This window comes from Mytilus californianus, unplaced genomic scaffold, assembly GCF_021869535.1.
Source record: "Mytilus californianus isolate M0D057914Y unplaced genomic scaffold, xbMytCali1.0.p SCAF_2, whole genome shotgun sequence".
Lineage (NCBI taxonomy): Eukaryota > Metazoa > Mollusca > Bivalvia > Mytilida > Mytilidae > Mytilus > Mytilus californianus.
In genome coordinates this window covers 102651624-102673520 of record NW_026262668.1, presented here as the reverse complement: position 1 = coordinate 102673520, position 21897 = coordinate 102651624, and the positions used below count along the sequence as shown (strand labels likewise).

The following is a 21897-nucleotide window of genomic DNA, read 5'->3' as shown; positions in this document are numbered from 1 at the left end:
TTGCCCCTAATTTCTAAACGGTTAGAGCCATAACCCCCCAAAGGAAATCCTAACCATCCCTTTGTGGTATGGAAACTTGTGGTATAATTTCAGAGAGATCCATACACCGTTCCAGAAGTTATTGTCTGGAAACTAGAAAAATGCTTATTTGGGCCCCTTTTTGGCCCCTAATTCCTAAACTGTTAGGACTATAACCCCCAAAATCAATCCCAACCTTCCTTTTGTGGTTATAAACCTTGTATTTAATTTCAAAGATTTCTATTTATATTTAGTGAAGTAATTGTCCGGAAACCAGATGTCTTCAAAACGACGCTGACGACAACGACGATGTGATACCAATATACGACTGCAAAATTTTTTGCGGTTGTATAAAAACTTAGTAGAAGTATAGCAAAAAGTGAAATAAATCTAATCAAAACACATCTTCTTAATTTAGAGGGGGTGTACAGGGGAGGGGGTTCCTGATCCCCAATTTCTTACCCCCTCCCCCCCCCCCCCCCTCCTACTCCCAATTTCCTCTTCCTGCACCAAATTCCCACTTCCCTACCCCTTACTCCCAGACAAAAAACAGTCAATTTTTTTCCACTAGCATATCCTTATTTTTTCCCTCCCCCTCTACCCTGGCACCTCATTCCCATGTTCCTTAACCCCTGTCTTCCCCCTCAACTTAAGTAAGAACAGTTTGGCAATTTCACAGATATTTTTTAAATGATTTAATACAAAAATAAACAGCTGCACCATGAGGGCATGATACGCCTGTCGCTTTTTTAAAGAATAAAGTTCAATAACTTCTCAATGTCATATTAGAAATTCATGAAAAACTAAAGGGAGGTTATCTTGATATATATAAACCAGTCACCAAAGTTTCATGATAACTGCTCAATGCATTGTAGACTGGAAAATTTTGGAAAATTCCCCCTTTTTTATGAATAAAATCACATAACTCTAAAACGTTAAATCTAAAATTTATTAAAATCGAAAGGGAGCTCATCACAATAGATATAAACAATTCACCAAAGTTTCTTGTAAATTGGTGAAAGTGTTTTTGTGTTATATTCCGAAAACTGGAAAATCCCCCTTTTTTAATGAAAAAAAAAACAAAACTTGGAAAATTAAAATCTAAAATTTATTAAAAACGAAAGGGAGCTCACGTCAATAGATATAAACAATTCACCAATTTTTCATGCGAATTTTTTAAAGCGTTTTTGAGTTATTGTCCGGCATGTTGACGATGAACAGATGGACAGACGGACAGACAGACGGACGGACGAACAACGGTATACCATAAAACGTCACGTAAACGGGCGTATAAAAATGTCTCTGTTTTCCAAGTTATCTTTCCAAGAAATCTGACCCCATATTTTTACCACAGGAAAACTCTACTTAACCTTTCACCGCAGTACCAGTCTGCTAATGAGGACCTTTGAGTGCACATGCAAGTTATGCTTTGTGCTGCAGATCTTTTTTTTCAATTAACATCTTTAACCTTGCTTGAATAGCATGTAAAATTTGTGAGATAACAGCCAAAACTGCAAAACAGTAAAAATCAACATTTCATGCCAAATTCAGGGGCAACAACTCCAAATCAGGCCGATAGATTTTCACATATTTCCCTAGTAGTAGATCATTTTTACTATTTACAATTTTAATCTAGCAGTAGCTTCTATAGTTTTCAAGATAACAGCAATAAAATGCTCCGCAGGGCGCAGCTTGATACGACCGCAGAGGTCGAACCCTGAACAGTTGGGGCAAGTATGGACACAACATTCAAGCTTGATACAGCTCTGAATTTGGATTGTGATTAAATATTTGACACAGCATAGGTTACTGACACAGAATGAATGTGGTCTAAGAACTTAAATTTTTTTTATTAAATTGGACATTCACCTATTATGGTCCAATATCCAAAATCTAAATACATGGTTAGATTAAGCATATCAAAGAACCCCAAGAATTCAATTTTTTATGAAATCAAACAAAGTTTAATTTAGGACCCTTTTGACCTCAATGTGGACAAAGTTGATAACGGGGCCCAAAAATCAAAAATCTAAATACATGTTTAGATTCAGCATATCAAAGAACCCTAAGAATTCAATTTTTGTTAAAATCAAACTAAGTATAATTTTGAACCCTTTGGACCTTAATGTAGACCAATTTGAAAACAGAACCAAAAATTAAGAATCTAACTACACATTTATATTCGGCATATCAAAGAACCCCAAGAATTCAATTTTTGATGAAATCAAACAAAGTTTAATTTAGGACCCTTTTGACCTCAATGTGGACAAAGTTGATAACGGGGCCCAAAAATCAAAAATCTAAATACATGGTTAGATTCAGCATATCAAAGAACCCCATATATTCAATTTTTGTTGAATCAAACAAAGTTTAATTTTGGACCCCGATTTGGACCAACTTGAAAACTGGGCCCATAATCAGAAATCTAAATACATGTTTAGATTCAGCATATCAAAGAACCCTAAGAATTCAATTTTTGTTAAAATCAAACTAAGTTTAATTTTGAACCCTTTGGACCTTAATGTAGACCAATTTGAAAACGGAACCAAAAATTAAGAATCTAAATACACGGTTAGATTCGGCATATCAAAGAACCCCAATAATTCAATTTTTGATGAAATCAAACAAAGTTTAATTTTGGACCCTTTAAACCTCAATGTGGACCAATTTAAAATCGGGGCCCAAAATCCAAAAACTTAATACACGGTTAGATTCAGCATATTAAAGAACCCCAAGAATTCAAGAATAAAACCCCATTGAAATTGGTCAAGATATAAGCAATTAATACTGTGCAATTGAATATTTCTTGCTATTGCGCAATACTGTACAATTGACAATTTCTTGCTATTGCGCAATATTGTGCTATTGGATATTTCTTGCTATTGCGCAATACTGTGCAATTGAAGATTTCTTGCTATTGCGCAATACTGTGCAATGAAAGATTTCTTGCTATTGTGCAATACTGTGCAATTGAAAATTTCTTGCTATTGCACAATACTTATTATATAATAATTTACACATCCTGTTTGGTGTGTATCTCCTACCATATCATTATTATTTGCTTTTAAATATAAATCAGAAATAACCAACTTAAAATGGAAAATTTTAAGAGAAAAAAAAAGGAAAAAAAGAAAAAAAGGAAACCCCAACCCCAATTTTTTGAAACCCCTTATGATTCATCACCCCCAAACTCAATCCCAGCCTTCCCTTTGTGGTATGGTACCTTGCAGTACAATTTCAGAGAGATCCATACACTTGAACACAAGTTATTGTCCTGAAACTAGAAAAATGCTTTTTTTTTTTCCCTTTTTGGCCCCTTATTCCTAAAATTTTGAGGGAATTACCCCCAAAATCAATCCCAGCCTTCCCTTTGTGGTATGGTACCTTGCAGTACAATTTCAGAGAGATCCATACACTTGAACACAAGTAATTGTCTGGAAACTATAAAAATGCTATTTTTGGCCCCTTTTTGGCCCCTTATTCCTAAATGTTTTGGGCAATTACCCCCAAACTCAATTCCAGCTTTCCCTTTGTGATATGGAACTTTGTAGTTCAATTTCAGAAAGATCCATACACTTACACACAAGTTATTATCATGAAACTAGAAAAATGCTTGTTTTTTGCCCCTTTTTTGGCCCCTAATTCCTAAAATTTTGAGGCAATTACCCCCAAAACCAATCACAGCATTTCCTTTGTGATATGGAAACTTGTGGTACAATGTCAGAGAGATCCATACACTAACACACAAGTTATGTCTGGAAGTTACAAAAATGCTTATTTTTGGCCCCTTTTTGGCCCCTAATTCCTTAACTGTTGGTACCATAACCCCCAAAATCAATCCCAACCTTCCTTTTGTGGTATTGAACCTTGTGGTAAAATTTCACGGAGATCCATTCACTTAAACTAAAGTTAGAGTGCGAAAACCAATGTGTCTTCGGACGACGCCGGACGACGCCAGACGACGACGACGACGACGACGCCAACGTCATACCAATATACGACCAAAAAATTTTTAATTTTTGCAGTCGTATAAAAATGGATATTTCAGGGGCAATAACCCCAAAAATGTCTGATGGAATTTTTTTTCGATTTTCAGGGTTGATACATTTTGTTGTGCTGATCATTTCTTCAATTTCAAGGTTTAAACTATTGTTAGCTCCTATGTATATATATATATATATATATATATATATAGTTTAATAGATAACAAAAATTCTGAAAATTGGTAAAAACCATATAGGGTCTTCAGGTTTTTCTGAAACTTTTCAGGTCAATTTTAACATAGCTCCTATAGTATTTGACACAATAGCCAAGACCTGCTATAAATAAATATCAATCCATTGAGCATTTTTAGAGGTGAAAATTTCAAAAAGAAAAAATTACTGTAAACAGACATACATGTACGGACAATGGATGCAAAGTTATAGCTAAAGTTCACATGGTCCGATATATTAGTCTGAAAGCTGCATATATGCAAAACAAAAAAGTTGAAACAATCATTTGTTTAAAATCATATATTCCACATGAAAAAGATAATGAAATAAACTGTTATCTCGCCTTTTTGTAATTTTGATAATGCAAATGTTGAAATTAAAATAGCAATACTTTAACATGTAAGTTATGCAAATATTCAAAGAAATTTGGATGTTATTATTACTGGTTCATGGAATAAGTTTGAGTTATTTCTCTTTGAACAGAAATATGGCTTAACATAGTACTCTAACATTAGATATGATTTCACTAAAAATAGTTCTCTAAAATTAGATATGATGTAACACAATATATATCTATTTTCAAATTATAATCAAATATAATTAATAGTTCAAAATATTTTTTCATTCATTTGTCACAAACTAATATAGATCTGCAACTTATCTATCAACTTCACCTACATAATGTAATGTAATATGTCCTTTAATAAAAATAGATTATTATCTAATTAAAGGAGTTCACTTCATAAAAAATAAAATGCTTCGCTGGGGCGCAGCTTGATACGACCGCAGAGGTCGAACCCTGAACAGTTGGGGCAAGTATGGACACAACATTCAAGCTTGATACAGCTCTGAATTTGGATTGTTATTAAATATTTGACACAGCATAGGTTTCTGACACAGAAAGAATGTGGTCTAAGAACTTGAATTTTTTTAATTTACCTATTATGGTCCAATGTCCAAAATCAAAATACATGGTTAGATTCAGCATATCAAAGAACCCCATATATTCAATTTTTGTTAAAATCAAACAAAGTTTAATTTTGGACCCCAACTTGGACAAACTTGAAAACTGGGCCCATAATCAAAAATCTAAACACATGTTTAGATTCAGCATATCAAAGAACCCCAAGAATTCAATTTTTGCTAAAATCAAACTAAGTTTAATTTTGGACCCTTTGGACCTTAATGTAGACCAATTTAAAAAACAGGACTTAAAATTAAAAATCTAAATACACGGTTAGATTTGGAATATCAAAGAACTCCAATAATTCAATTTTTGATGAAATCAAACAAAGTTTAATTTTGGACCCTTTTGACCTCAATATGAACCAATTTGATAGCGGGGCCCACAAATAAAAAATCTAAATTCATGGTTAGATTCAGCATATCAAAGAACCCCATATATTCAATTTTTGTTGAAATCAAAAAAAGTTTAATTTTGGACCCCAACTTGGACAAACTTGAAAACTGGGCCCATAATCAAAAATCTAAACACATGTTTAGATTCAGCATATCAAAGAACCCCAAGAATTCAATTTTTGCTAAAATCAAACTAAGTTTAATTTTGGACCCTTTGGACCTTAATGTAGACCAATTTAAAAAACAGGACTTAAAATTAAAAATCTAAATACACGGTTAGATTTGGAATATCAAAGAACCCCAATAATTCAATTTTTGATGAAATCAAACAAAGTTTAATTTTGGACCCTTTTGACCTCAATATGAACCAATTTGATAGCGGGGCCCACAAATAAAAAATCTAAATTCATGGTTAGATTCAGCATATCAAAGAACCTCACATATTCAATTTTTGTTGAAATCAAAAAAAGTTTAATTTTGGACCCCAACTTGGAACAACTTGAAAACTGGGCCCATAATCAAAAATCTAAACACATGTTTAGATTCAGCATATCAAAGAACCCCAAGAATTCAATTTTTGTTAAAATCAAACTAAGTTTAATTTTGGACCCTTTGGACCTCAATGAAGACCAATTTAAAAAACGGGACCCAAATTAAAAATACGGTTAGATTTGGCATATCAAAGAACCCCAATAATTCAATTTTCGATGAAATCAAACAAAGTTTAATTTTGGACCCTTTTGACCTCAATATGAACCAATTTGATAGCGGGGCCTACAAATAAAAAATCTAAATACATGGTTAGATTCAGCATATCAAAGAACCTCATATATTCAATTTTTGTTGAAATCAAACAAAGTTTAATTTTGGACCCCAATTTGGACCAACTTGAAAACTGGGCCCATAATAAAAAATCTAAATACATGTTTAGATTCAGCATATCAAAGAACCCCATATATTCAATTTTTGTTGAAATCAAACAAAGTTTAAATACTGGATCCTATCTTGGACCAACTTGAAAACTGGGCCCATAATCAAAAATCTAAACACATGTTTAGATTCAGCAAATCAAAGAACCCCAAGAATTCAATTTTTGTTAAAATCAAACTAAGTTTAATTTTGGACCCTTTGGACCTCAATGTAGACCAATTTAAAAAACAGGACCCAAAATTAAAAACCTAAATACACAGTTAGATTTGGAATATCAAAGAACCCCAATAATTCAATTTTAGATGAAATCAAACAAAGTTTAATTTTGGACCCTTTTGACCTCAATATGAACCAATTAGATAACGGGGTCCACAAATAAAAAATCTAAATACATGGTTAGATTCAGCATATCAAAGAACCCCATATATTCAATTTTTGTTGAAATCAAACAAAGTTTAATTTTGGACCCCAATTTGGACCAACTTGAAAACTGGGCCAAAAATCAAAAATCTAAATACATGTTTAGATTCAGCATATCAAAGAACCTCATATATTCAATTTTTGCTAAAATCAAACAAAGTTTAATTTTGGACCCTTTGGACATTAATGTAGACCAATTTGAAAACTGGACCCAAAATTAAAAATCTAAATACACTGTTTGATTCGGCATAACAAATAAATAAATGTGATCAAAGATTTTACAAATCTAATGCGCCATACTGTGCAATTAAAGATTACTTCTTGAAATTTTTCAATATTTGAAATTTGAAAAAAAAATATTTGAAGAATTATTCTTTTTAATTTCTGAAATCTGAAATGAGAAAAAATTGGCCCCCCACAATTTCTTTTTATCCCCCCCCCCCTTTTTCCCCCAAAAAAATTCTTTCCCTCAAGATATGGTCATAATCTCAATTCAAATTTCCAATGGAGTTGGCAACCATAATTACCCATTTAAATTTACCATAGTGCTAACTTAATCTATTTTATAATAGAATTAATAAAAATATAGTGTCAAATCTTTCATATGGATTTTTTTGTAAAAAAAAAAGATGAAAACATTTGCAGATATTTTTACTGGTCTTCCTTTATAAATATGCATTTCTTTAAACATAATTTAAAAGCAGTGTAAGGGAAGTAACCAAAACGTTGTATTTGGATTACCTCCCTTACACTGTTTTAGATTATCTTTATTGTTCATTAACCATTACTTTATACATAATTTAAAAGCAGTGTAAGGGAGATAATTTCAATGATGTATTTGATTTATCTCCCTTACACTGCTTTAAATTATGTTTTGTACTAAAGTATTTGTCCATTAACCAGGACAACCTTGTTTTTCCCCCTTTTTTGCCCCTAATTCCTAAACGGTTTGAGCCATAACCCCCCAAAGAAAATCCTAACCATCCCTTTGTGGTATGGAAACTTGTAGTATAATTTCAGAGAGATCCATACACCGTTCCACAGTTATTGTCTGGAAACTAGATAATGCTCATTTTTGGCCCCTTTTTGGCCCCTAATTCCTTAACTGTTGGTACCATAACCCCCAAAATCAATCCCAACCTTCCTTTTGTGGTATTTAACCTTATGGTCAAATTTCAAAAAGATCCATTCACTTAAACTAAAGTTAGAGTGCGAAAACCAATATGTATTCGGACGACGACGCCGGACGACGACGACGACGACGACGACGACGCCGGACGACGACGACGACGACGCCAACGTCATACCAATATACGACCACAAAATTTTTTTGCGGTCGTATAAAAATTTATATATATAGCATTCAGAAAATTAGTTTATACAGAATTACAAACAAACCTACCACAAAATTCTTCAAACAATTTACCAAAGAAAAGAAAAAAAAATCCAAAATGTCATTTATCATTTATCATTAATACAATGTCTTTTAAAAAAGTTTTAAAAAATGAGTTAGTTCCCTTTGTACAGAAATGGATTAATTCATCAAAAATTGAATTCTTGGGAAAGGGCTATAACTGAACAACAAGAAAAGCTAAAATCATGAAAATTGAACTTGACCTTCATTTAGTCACAGGAAACAACCTATCTAAATTTGAATAAATTTCTTCAAAGCGTATTCATGTAAATGAACAGACACTGTTTGGCAGCCGCCCGCCCGCCATACATCCCCAAATCAATAACCGATTTTTACTTCGAAAATCCGGTTAAAAAACAATGCACGCATAAATTAGGCAACAAGAAATTTATTTTCTTGTGCTGATTTTTTCCCCACCATTCAAAGTAATATTTTTGATGTAATGTCAGGTATATTCATAAAATTATGACACCTACGATGATGTTGTTTTTATAAATTATTCCAAAAGTGTCATGACCATTAATTTTGTCATTTTTTTTTTCTAGTTGTAAAGATTGTTCTCAATCTTTCTTACAATACTTTTAGTCTCTAGATATTTATTCTATTCAATAGCTTTTCGAAATACCTTAGCCAGGTTTTCTAAATAAAATAACAACTAAACTACTAGTTCAAGAATTAGAAATTATTATTATAACTTTAAATTACTACAAAGAATGAAAGTACAATATGTTTAACGGTTTTCTGTGATTTTAGTGCGTGAAGTATTTACCTATTAAGTTTCTGTAAAGATCAGTTCAAATTCGTTTTGCTATTAGGAAAATCCCCTTTTTATAATACTTAGCATGCCTTATCATTGTGTGTAAGAAAATAGGTCGCTACCGGTCAAGGTTAACTGTGTGTATTAAAACTAGCGAGTACGTAAACATTGGATTATATTGAAGGAATGGACAATTTCCAACTTTGCACCGATTTGGGAATATAAAGCAGGTAAAATGCAGTTACTATGGAAATGTAGTATTAATAACAAACTGGAAAACAAAAGATGTTATTCGAATGCCACATGTTGGCGGAATTTCGTAACGCAAAATAGGAAACTGTCAATTTTGCCGGGAACAATATTTTCGGCTAAACAAAACTATGAAAGTATAATTAAACGTTCATAACACTAGTCATAATAATCAGATGAAATTTGAATTAAAATACTGAATTTTATATACAAATTGACAATTAGTCAAATGAGTATAATTATCAATTATTATATTGTTGTTATCTAAATTGGTTCCATCTATATATAAATATTGGCTGTATTTCTATGAGGTAACTGGTTTATCCCACACTCAGGGGAAGGGAAAGTGCCCAGGTTTGTGGGACAAAAAACTTAAAGCTTGACCCCATAAACAAAAATGCTTCGCTGGGCGCAGCTTGATACGACCGCAGAGGTCGAACCCTGAACAGTTGGGGCAAGTATGGACACAACATTCAAGCTTGATACAGCTCTGAATTTGGATTGTGATTAAATATTTGACACAGCATAGGTTTTTGACACAGAAAGAATGTGGTCTAAGAATTTGAATTTTTTCAATTTACCTATTATGGTCCAATGTCCAAAATCAAAATACATGGTTAGATTCAGCATATCAAAGAACCCCATATATTCAATTTTTGTTGAAATCAAACAAAGTTTAATGTTGGACCCAAACTTGGACAAACTTGAAAACTGGGCCCATAATCAAAAATCTAAACACATGTTTAGATTCAGCATATATAAGAACCCCAAGAATTCAATTTTTGTTAAAATCAAACTAAGTTGAATTTTGGACCCTTTGGACCTTAATGTAGACCAATTTAAAAAACGGGACCCAAAATTAAAAATCTTAATACACGGTTAGATTTGGAATATCAAAGAACCCCAATAATTCAATTTTTGATGAAATCAAACAAAGTTTAATTTTGGACCTTTTGACCTCAATATGAACTAATTTGATAGCCGGGCCCACAAATAAAAAATCTAAATACATGGTTAGATTCAGCATATCAAAGAACCCCATATTTATTCAATTTTTGTTGAAATCAAACAAAAGTTTAATTTTGGACCCCAACTTGGACAAACTTGAAAACTGGGCCAAAAATCAAAAATCTAAATACATGTTTAGATTCAGCATATCAAAGAACCCCAAGAATTCAATTTTTGTTAAAATCAAACTAAGTTGAATTTTGGACCCTTTGGACCTTAATGTAGACCAATTTAAAAAACGGGACCCAAAATTAAAAATCTAAAAACACGGTTAGATTTGGCATATCAAAGAACCCCAATAATTCAATTTTTGATGAAATCAAACAAAGTTTAATTTTGGACCCTTTTGACCTCAATATGAACCAATTTGATAGCGAGGCCCACAAATAAAAAATCTAAATACATGGTTAGATTCAGCATATCAAAGAACCCCATATATTAGATTTTTGTTGAAATCAAACAAAGTTTAATTTTGGACCCCAATTTGGACCAACTTGAAAACTGGGCCAAAAATCTAAAATCTAAATACATGTTTAGATTCAGCATATCAAAGAACCCCATATATTCAATTTTTGTTAAAATCAAACAAAGTTTAATTTTGGACCCTTTGGACCCTAATGTAGACCAATTTGAAAACTGGACCCAAAATTAAAAAACTAAATACACGGTTAGATTTCGGCATAACAAATAAATAAATGTGGTCAAAAATTTTACAAATCTAATGCGCCATACTGTGCAATTAAAGATTACTTCTTGAAATTTTTCAATATTTGAAATTTGAAAAAAAAAAATAATATTTGAAGAATAATTCTTTTTAATTTCTGAAATCTGAAATTAGAAAAAATTGACCCCCCACAATTTCTTTTTACTCCCCCCCCCCCCTTTTTTCCCCCAAAAAATTCTTTCCCTCAAGATATGGTCATAATCTCAATTCAAATTACCAATGGAGTTTGCAACCATAATTACCCATTTAAATTTACCATAGTGCTAACTTAATCTATTTTATAATAGAATTTAAAATATAGTGTCAAATCTTTCATATGGATTTTTTTGTAAAAAAAAAAGATGCAACATTTGCAGATATTTTTACTGGTCTTCCTTTATAAATATGCATTTCTTTAAACATAATTTAAAAGCAGTGTAAGGGAAGTAACCAAAACGTTGTATTTGGATTACCTCCCTTACACTGTTTTAAATTATCTTAATTGTTCATTAACCATTACTTTATACATAATTTAAAGGCAGTGTAAGGGAGGTAATTTCAATAATGTATTTGATTTATCACCCTTACACTGCTTTAAATTATGTTTTGTACTAAAGTATTTGTCCATTAACCAGGACAACCTTGTTTTTCCCCCTTTTTTGCCCCTAATTCCTAAACGGTTTGAGCCATAACCCCCCAAAGCAAATCCTAACCATCCCTTTGTGGTATGGAAACTTGTAGTATAATTTCAGAGAGATCCATACACCATTCCAGTTATTGTCTGGAAACTAGAAAATGCTTATTTTTGGCCCCTTTTTGGCCCCTAATTCCTTAACTGTTGGTACCATAACCCCCAAAAACAATCCCAACCTTCCTTTTGTGGTATTGAACCTTATGGTAAAATTTCAAAGAGATCCATTCACTTTAACTAAAGTTAGAGTGCGAAAACCAATGTGTCTTCGGACGACGACGACGCCAACGTCATACCAATATACGACCACAAAATTTTTTTGCGGCCGTATAAAAATCCGGAAACTACTTCCCAGCATCTATCTTGCCAAAAAGTGGTTAAAAATTCGAAAACCAAATCGAGCTGTTATCTGACACAAAATTAGGCCAAGGTGTTCTTAAGCAGCAGTTGCAACCAGAACAAGTAATAATACAAGGTGCTTTTTCTGACTGAATTTATTTTAAAAGTTCAGAAAAAAAATGAGGTTGATGAAGTAAGATATGATGGGTGCTTTGGGAGGGTAAGCATTTTCTGTTTTTATAAGAATTTTCAATTAAAAATAGACCTTATTGGTCAAAGGTCCTGGACCTTCCATTGCCTTAAGTAAATTTGAACCCCTGTTGCAATGGTAATCTGAACAGCAGACAAAAATCTGATGTACACAATAGCAACTACATTGTATGTGAACAATTGCTTTTTAATGGCAATCAGGAACATTGATCCTGTTGAACCTGCTGCACTGATAGCCTGTTAAAGGATGTGTGGTTGTATTTATTTCGTTAATTCCTAATTATGTACATGTCTCATCTTAAAGACAAGATTGCACATGCTGAAATGTCTCGACTACTATACTGACCATTGATTTTATGTTGATAGTCCTACATATAAAGTTTTACTACAAGTATCACATTAACATTTATGATCCAAGAAAATGAGGTCAAGGTCAGATAAACCAAGCCGGAAATACATGAACAACTTTAATACAATCATTCCATGCACAGAATATAGATGATCTATTGCTTATAGTATAAAAGAAACAGACCAAACCATGGAAATTCTATATTGACCAATGAACCATAAAAATGAAGTCAAGGTCAGATGAACCCTGCCAGACAGACATGTACACCTTAAAATCTTCCATGCATCAAATATAGTTGACCTATTGCTTATAGTATCTTAGCGCAAGAAACAAAGTTAACCAGGAAAACAGAACATTGACCATTAAACCATGAAAATGAGGTGAAGGTCAGTCAGATGATCCCTGCCAGATAGACATATACACCTTACAACCATTCCATACACCAAATATAGTTGACATATTGTTTAAAGTTTAAGAAAAATAGACCAAAACACAAAAACTTAACATAAGCAATGACCTTGAAAATGAGGTCAAGGTCAAAGAAAACCTGCCAGACTGACATGTACATCGTAAAATATTTCCATACACCAAATATAGTTGACCTACTGCATACAGTATTAGAAAAACGGACCAAAACACAAAAACTTAACACTGAGCAATGAACCATGAAAATGAGGTCAAGGTCTAATAAAACCTGCCAGACTGACATGTACATCGTTAAATATTTCCTTTAACAAAATATAGTTGACCTACTGCATACAGTATTAGAAAAACTGACCAAAACACAAAAACTTAACATTGAGCAATGAACCGTGAAAACGAGGTCAAGGTCAATTAAACCTGCCAGACTGACATGTACATCATAAAAGATTTCCATTCACCAAATATAGATGACCCTTTTGCATACAGTATTAGAAAAACAGACCAAAACACAAAAACTAAACTATTACCACTGAACCATGAAAATGAGGTCAAAGTCAGATGACATCTGCCTGTTGGACATGTACACCTTACAATCATTACATACACCAAATATAGTAGACCTATTGCTTATAGTATCTGAGATATGGACTTGACCACCAAAACTCAACCTTGTTCACTGATCCATGATATGAGGTCGAGGTCAAGTGAAAAATGTCTGACAGGCATGAGGACCTTGCAAGGTACGCACATACCAAATATAGTTATCCTATTCCTCATGATAAGAGAGAAATTAACATTACAAATAAATCTGAACTTTTTTTTCAAGAAGTCACTGAACCATGAAAATGTGGTCAAGGACAATGGACATATGACAGACTGAAACTTCATATCATAAGGCATCTATATAGTAAGGATGGAGCATCCAGGTCTTCTACCTTTTGAAATATTAAGCTTTTAAAAAGTTAGTTAACGCCGCCGCCGCATCACTATCCCTATGTCGAGCTTTCTGCGACAAAGTCGCAGGCTCGACAAAAATCAGAGTCAGCCGTGACAAAGAACTAGAAAATAGTTATCAGTAAGTTGATATTTTACTGTATCAAAAGAAAGATGAAGAGATTGGCTGTCTCTATAAAAGATAAATAAGGAATGTGTCCATGGGACACAGATGATGCCCCCGCTTGCATATCATATAAAGTTATAAAGAGGCATAACTAAAGAACGGTAAAAGTGACGCTACCCAAATTTGTACTTGATCTGAGTTTTGTGGTAATAAGCATTCTGTATAAGTTTCATAACATTTGGTTGAGGCAAACTAAAGTTAGAGAATGGAAACGAAAAATTCAGCATGTTTTCCATTTGTAAAGGGGCATAACTCTAGAACGGTTAAAGTGATGCCACCAAAATTCAAACTAGATCTGTGTTTTGTGGTAATAAGCATTGTGTATAAGTTTCATAACATTTGGTTGAGGCAAACTAAAGTTAGAGAACGGAAACCAACTTTGGGACGTACAGACGTACATACGGACAAGGGTAAAACTTAAAGCAGGAAATTTCAAAATAACAGCAAAATTTGGTGTACTTGCTTAAAAAATTTTCATAGAGTCAAATACAGGATCAACAGGTTCCTTATGAGGCAAAAAATTCCCTGTCCAGCTTTAGAAAGGGAAAATCATAATTTATACATTGGATTATATGGGAACTGCAATGCACTTTACTATTGCATTCACTTTAGTTTTCCAAAATGTCTATATGAATTAGAATATGATTCCTAGTTGCAATGTTAAAATTGTTATTCCCGTGACCTTAAAATAAATTTTAACTTTCAACAATCATAACTTCTCTTTGCTCCATAACATCATAACATTGTTGCCCCTCGAGGGAACAGAAGAAAACCCTAAAATTGTAATTACCGGAATCAAACTCGGTCAGCAAACACTATTACGGTATATATAGGTCACAAATATTTACTATGTACTCCAACATAACACTTACCCTGGTAATCCCATCTATGAATTGAGGTGTGTTATTTGTGAATGCACCTGTATTTCATGTAGATAACCAGTGATAACAGGTTAAGAGTTGCTAAATTTCAATAATATTATGGTTTCTGGGACGTTGTATCGACTATCGTGTATTCAGCAAATTCATGTGTGCTATACTCCATTTTAACTGGATGCGCAAGTAGTTTAAAATAGTACAACATCGGACAACATTAATTTACCTTATCGAAACGGTATGTTATTGGATACGAGTGTATAGGTGAATAAATCTGACTATTTGTTGATATACATTAGCTCTTCGCCAGCCGATTCTTCAGAAATTCGCCATTTTCTTACCACGTGACGTTTATCAACCAACAGTAATTTGAATACACATTTTATTTATAGTAACATTTATTGGTGTTTATCAAATGTCAATTTATATATAGACGGTCTCAATTGTGGTCGATATTTATTACATATAGCCAATCACTGGCGCATGACATAATTTCCTTTTATAGGAATTTTTGTACAATTGCCAAATCCAATAAAAATACAGTACTTTGCTTAGGGTTTTTGGTACATGAGACAAGACCACTAAATTATTATTGATGCGAGTAGAGCAGAACTAGCCAAGGCCGTAACTACCATTGAGGCAAGCATGAGGCCTCACTAAAATTTCGACACTGATTTTTTTTTTTTTTTTTCGTTTATGGTAATTATTAAAATACGAAATATATTCATTTGTTTTTTCTGTCTCAACCTGAATTTCTATAACTTGACATCGTTCCTTTTAAATTATTCTGCCCGGATTTAACTCAGCATCTCACTCACTGCTTGATAATTCTCGATTACATTAACCTAATAACCGGTAATCATCATTGATCTCTGGTTAAAAACAGGCTCTTGCAGAAAAAGCTCATAAGTCGAAAATAAACGCCATGGCTAAAAACGAAAAAGATCATGCAACAGACAAACCTGTCCAATACTTTACACAAAACACAACATGTAAAACTAAACAACACGAACCCCACCAAAAACTGGGGGTGAAAAGCGATACTGAAGGTGAGGAAGGAATAATTTTAGTAAGCTAATGGATGTCATTTGTGATCACAACAGGTGTTAAGCTCGGAGTTCCAGTATTAAATATATTTTCATTAGAACTAATCCAAAAACTATAAATAGACTGACAAATCAAGCACTGGAGCACCGCACGGGAGCAGTCCTGTCTGAGTATTCATTTCCCCGTTTTCCCTCAACTTTATTCGTTCTTAAAATTTGAAAGAACCGTTCCCGTAATCCAATTTTTAGATTATTGAGGGACGTGTCTTTCAATTCGGGATTTCGGGATCGGACCACCCGCTCATTATTCGATTGTCGATCTAAAATTTCTTACCACTGACTATTTCCAGAAATAATCTGAAATCATGGACCTACATGTAAACGGCGAAAACTCCATTCCAATTTCCCCGTATCCCTAAAAAAAAATCAATATTCCTAGAATAACATAAAACGATATAGTTATATTCAGTTTCCTGTATCCATAACATTAAAAGGTAGCATGCATGTGGCAAAAAGAAAAACTAAAAATAATATTCCTAAAATAACATAAAATGACATAGGGGGTGCCCCATATCTCAGTGAATTCAGATGACAAAGTTATGATTATCCGATATTCCTGAAGGTGAAATGGCAAAGTACATCCCAATATACCCTGTTCAAAAAAGGCTTAAAGCTGAAAATTGATATTTAGCTCCGTTCGCAATGAAACGGTTTGAAATCAAACCGTGACATCTTCAATCTATGCAACGATGTCAAGCTCTCTGGAAATGCCCAGAATACAGGATTTTACACCATTTATCCCAGACCCCCTACCTCGGCGATCAGTTCTGCCTCACTAAAATAATATGCCTAGTTAGGGCCTTGCTAGCCAGACTTCCCCTACTATAAAAGAACAAAAAAATATCATATGTCCTCCAATAAATATTTGGAGCATATTAATTATTTCAAACGCTTGGGCTCCGAGTCTTGTCGGTCCAGACTGATTCATATTTGACTATTAACACGTTGCATCAGTTACCCGTTTCAGGGGCGTAGCTGCCGTTAGGCACTTTAGGCACGTGCCTACACATAATTTTTTTCACAAATATTTTGTTTATCAAAAAAAACCCAATATTATCTGTAGATGCATGTGAAGTCGTCAAAACTATGTCATTTGTACACTAGTCTAAAATCCTTAGTGGATCAGTGGAGTATTGGAACTGTATGTCATTATATTTCACCTTATATAGAAACTAAAAAGTAGAACTTTGGTTCAGATCATTTCACTTCAATCAACAAATACTTGAATGAACCTCAACTTAGATAAATGATTTAGTTGTTGTTGGCCCGAGTCAGTCAATCCGATGCCTAGTGTTGAGAGAATGCCACGCTCCCTGCACGTTAAGAAACTTGCAACAACTCTTTGAGAGGTTCGTAGGTCGTTGACTGAAAGGCAAATTTCTGTTCCTATCCAATAAACCCTCATTTTTCAATGCATGGCATTTCCAAATTTCCAGTCCTTCGTCCTGGACGACCCCGCCTATTTGTTTTAGTCCTGAACATGCATGAACTATTTGCCACTGGACGTTAATCAATCAATCAATCAACTAGCTTTCAGTAACTTCGAGAACTCTCAGATCTACGTGTAATGACCATAATTATTCAAATTCCGAAGCAGGTAGGGATTTTACAGTACAGGATATAAGGAAATATGAATTTCTTAACTTTGTTAGATAGTATGAACAGAACAGAACTTCTGCATGACGTATATATCGACTGTGTGTGTGTATGTTTGTGTGGCCGGGAGAGGGTGAAGGTTTAAGAATCAAAAGAAGAATGGTCGATGCGTAGTCCTAAAGTTAGTATTATTATGTACATTGTAGTAGTCGCAGTGTTTACTTGCCTATTTTTTAACAATGTAGTATCGTCAATTGCATGACGCATATATTAGTTATACTCAATCAGAAACAGGTTGTGCTGCTTAATAAAGGGCTACGCTGATCTACGCTGGGCAATGCATATTAGAAATATTGATAATTTTTTTTTATATTTCCGATTGTTCTGTACTGCCGGTTAATTCATAGTCAGATGTAATTGTAGAAATATGTTTATTTTTTCGACATTTTTTTTCATGTATCATGATAAAATGACCAGTAATTTTTTTCATTTTTTTTACACAAAATTTTGCAACTAAAATGCTGTAAACCGTTTTCCGTCGGGGGGCTTCGCCCCCCTGAACCCCTACCAGGGCTCTGCCCTGGACATCCTGGGATCATTTAGCGCCCCTCCGACCCCCTGCCACAATTTGTGCCTACAGTGGATACCTAGCTACGCCCATGCGTTTACATATATTAAAGCGCAGTATAGATCAAAACATACAGGAGCAACGACCAACATCTTTTTATTCTGCGAAAAGTTAGATTTTTGCAATATTTCGAAGATAGGGGAACGTAACCTTATATTGACCAACAAAATTAGCACGACTCGATCATAATCTCGACTGAAATCGAAATACAAAACTTCTTGTAATGAACGACGGAAAAAAAATGAAAAACACATGAAAATCTATGTACAAATTAAAATGTGGTTGGTGCGGAATAAAAACTTGGATGATACTCTACAGGATCCCCGTATCCCTGGTCTCATTGTGGAAGTGCGACCAGAAATTTTCCTTGTAGGCGTCCGAGTCGGTGTCCTTTACGATGTTTCCTGGAATTTTTGAAATTTCCCATTGTCGCAACTACAATCCCGTCCCCTTTCCTCCGAATGTGATCTACAATTAGACTTATCACCGGGTTTGTACTAACATGAGCAACTAGACGGGTGCCTCATGTGGAGCAGCATGTGCTTAATTACCCTTCCGGAGCACCTAGCTGTGACCACTCCCAGATTTTGGTGTGGTTCGTGTTAATTAGTCTTTAGTTTTCTATGTTGTGTTTTGAGTACTGTTGTTTGTCTTTTTCTTTTTTAGCCATGGCGTTGTCGTTTTTTTTTTCGACTTATGAAATTGATTTCCCTTTGGTATCTTTTGCCTCTCTTTGATTCTAGTCTCGGACTATTCTTGTTCATATATATCAGGGGTGTTGCACTGTGGTTGCATTATATTGACTGATTGACTATGTCGGGTTTTTCTGCTGTTAACAAGATAGTATTGTGGAATTTTCGGCGGCTACTTAATGGTATGGTGTCTTCTGAAATAGGTTTAAGCGGTTTACTGTTCTTTTTGTTTCATAGTTTAAGCCAATTATCTATATAAAAATTCCAAGATGCAAAATGGATGGATGGCTGTTTTAAAACGTCCAGTGGCAAATTAAATGCATATGCAAAACGAGAACATGTTAATGTGATATGAATATGATCCTTACTTGGTTACTTTGTACTTGACCGACAAGCTGAGACATATTTTTAACGTGCTAGTTCACAAGGTAACAGTCCACAGGAAGTGGTGTAACAGTACAACATAAGAACAAATGATAAAAATCAGTTGAAAAGACTAATGAGTTTGCATATCCCTTTGGTTTCTTCCGCCTCTCTTTTCTTGTAGACATATTCGAAACGTCAATTACATATATATATATATGGCATAGGGGAGCAGAAACTGCTAACCCTTCCGGATCACCTGAGTTTACCCCGGTTTCAGGTGTGGTTCGTGTTGCATAATCTAAACATTTGAAATGTCTATAACGTGTTTTGTGGAACGTTATTTGTGTTTCGTCGTATTTATTTTTTGCCATAGTGCTGTCGATATTTTTTCGACTTATAGGTTTTTATTGCCCCTTTGTTTCTTCTTCTTTCTTGGAAAATGAGAATGGAGGCAGCATATATGAACTACTTTTATTATTTTAATACCGTATGAATAAGAGCAAGAACACATTAAATACGTGAAAATAAGTTAAAATATTAATGAAAATTTACTTGAAAATAAATAAACATCAAACAAACAAAAAAAGCATGAGAAAGAAGGGGACCCAAGGTGCCTGTGAATAGTTCGACCTCATTTGGGTCCGTATATATGCATGCAACCTCAGTGGCGGATCCAGAACTTTTTATAAGGGGGTCCACTGACTGCCATAAGAGGGGGCCCGCTACAGTCATGCTTCAGTGATTCCCTATATAATCAACCAAATTTTGGATCCGCCTATGAACCTTTAACTTGATCCTTAGTAAGAGATAGGTTGTGAATGTGCATAATACATTCATGTATTAAGAGGGTGATTTATACATTTTTTAAAAGAGAGGCGAAAGATACCAAAGGGACATTCAAATTCATAAGTCGAAAATAAACTGACAACGCCATGGCAAAAAAAATGACCAAAAGACAAACAACAGTATATAAAACACAACATAGAAAACTAAAGACTAAGCAACACCAACCCCATAAAAAATCGGGGGAGATCTCAGGTGCTCCGGAAGGGTAAGCAATACCTGCTCCACATGTGGCACCCGTCGTGTTGCTCATGTAAGTACAGACCCGGAGATAAGTCTAATTCGGTAATGCGGCGTTCACACAGTGCCGATTATGGCTCCCGTTTGAGACCAGACAGCGCTAAGACACGGAAAGTTAAAAAGTCGGATTACTATCCTCAATTATCTGGAATGTCCTATCATTGTCTGAACGCAGTCGTATACGTTCGTAACAGATTTCTACGGATCGGGAATGGTCTGGAGAGGTCGGCCAAGCACCCCCGACAGTTAGGTGCGTCCCGTAACTTTCGGGGAAACTCAGCCGATTTTGTCTAGTCGGATTACAATCGTGACTATGTCGTGACAGATTCTGCTGTATCGGATAAAAATCGTGACAATGTCCTGTGTTTTCTGGACAGTGTCCTGTGGAACGGGCATGATCTGGAGAAATTTGTCATTTCTGTTTTTTTACCGATTGAGTCCAGATTGCATCCAGATCTTGTCGAATGCGAACCGTCTTTGTTCCGGAACAGTCCCGTTATTAATACGAAATTCGGCAATAATACCCACGTCGGAGTCCCGACAATTACAGAACACGATACGACGGAGTCCAGACAAAGCCGCTTGCAATGCGGTACAGCAGACTGTGATGGGATTGCGTTCCGGTAGTACCTCATCCTCTTGAATATGGCAATTTTTCTATAGGACGGGACTATCACATGGAACGGTTTTCTAACGGATATCTTCCGTCAGCATCGGTTTACTGTCTGTTCACTGTCTGATCTCTATCGGATCGCCTTCGGAAGAATCGGGACGGTGTCGGGACATACCGGTATTCGGTCGTTTTTTTACCATGCGAAAGATACAAATCGAAATAGAATATGATTGAGAACGGGATAATCGGGACAAATTCGGCTGGTTACGGCTGAATTTGGACGCTTCCTGAATAATATCTGATTTTTGTCGTGATTAGATAAACGTTTTTACAAATTTTAATTAAAAATTGAATTGCTAGCCGCGATTCATCGGGTCTTGATCAGACTTTCGACGAACTTTAATCGGGAATGTTCCTACCAAGGACGGCAGTAAAAATGTGTGAATGTGTGACCCCGGCTTAAGTCACATTCGGGAAAAGGGAGGACGGGATTGTGGTAACGACGATTAGAACATATCCGTCGTCATCTGTGAAATTTTCGAAGGTACGATTTCAAATTCACCACTTGGAACTCTTGGTTTAATAGCTTCAAAGAAATCACGATAGGAAACGCAAACCCTGGAATATCGTATTAACTGGGAGATGTATACTCCATATACAGGCGCTGATGGAACATTGCTACCTACGTAGAAATGGAAAGTTCACAAGTAGGAAGCTGAAATCATCTCTTTTGT

At 34.6% G+C, this 21897-nt stretch overlaps 1 protein-coding gene across 4 annotated transcripts in view; it reads right to left on the bottom strand.

The window, feature by feature from the left end:
* Positions 1-15439, bottom strand: part of LOC127730608 (histone deacetylase 4-like) — a 153045-nt gene extending 137606 nt beyond the window's left edge. For all 4 annotated transcript variants that reach the window (XM_052239068.1, XM_052239072.1, XM_052239069.1 and 1 more), the window contains exon 1: positions 15306-15439. The gene's annotated coding sequence lies outside the window, so the exon portion shown is untranslated. The remainder of the gene's footprint in view (positions 1-15305) is intronic.
* Between the last annotated feature and the right edge of the window lie 6458 nt (positions 15440-21897).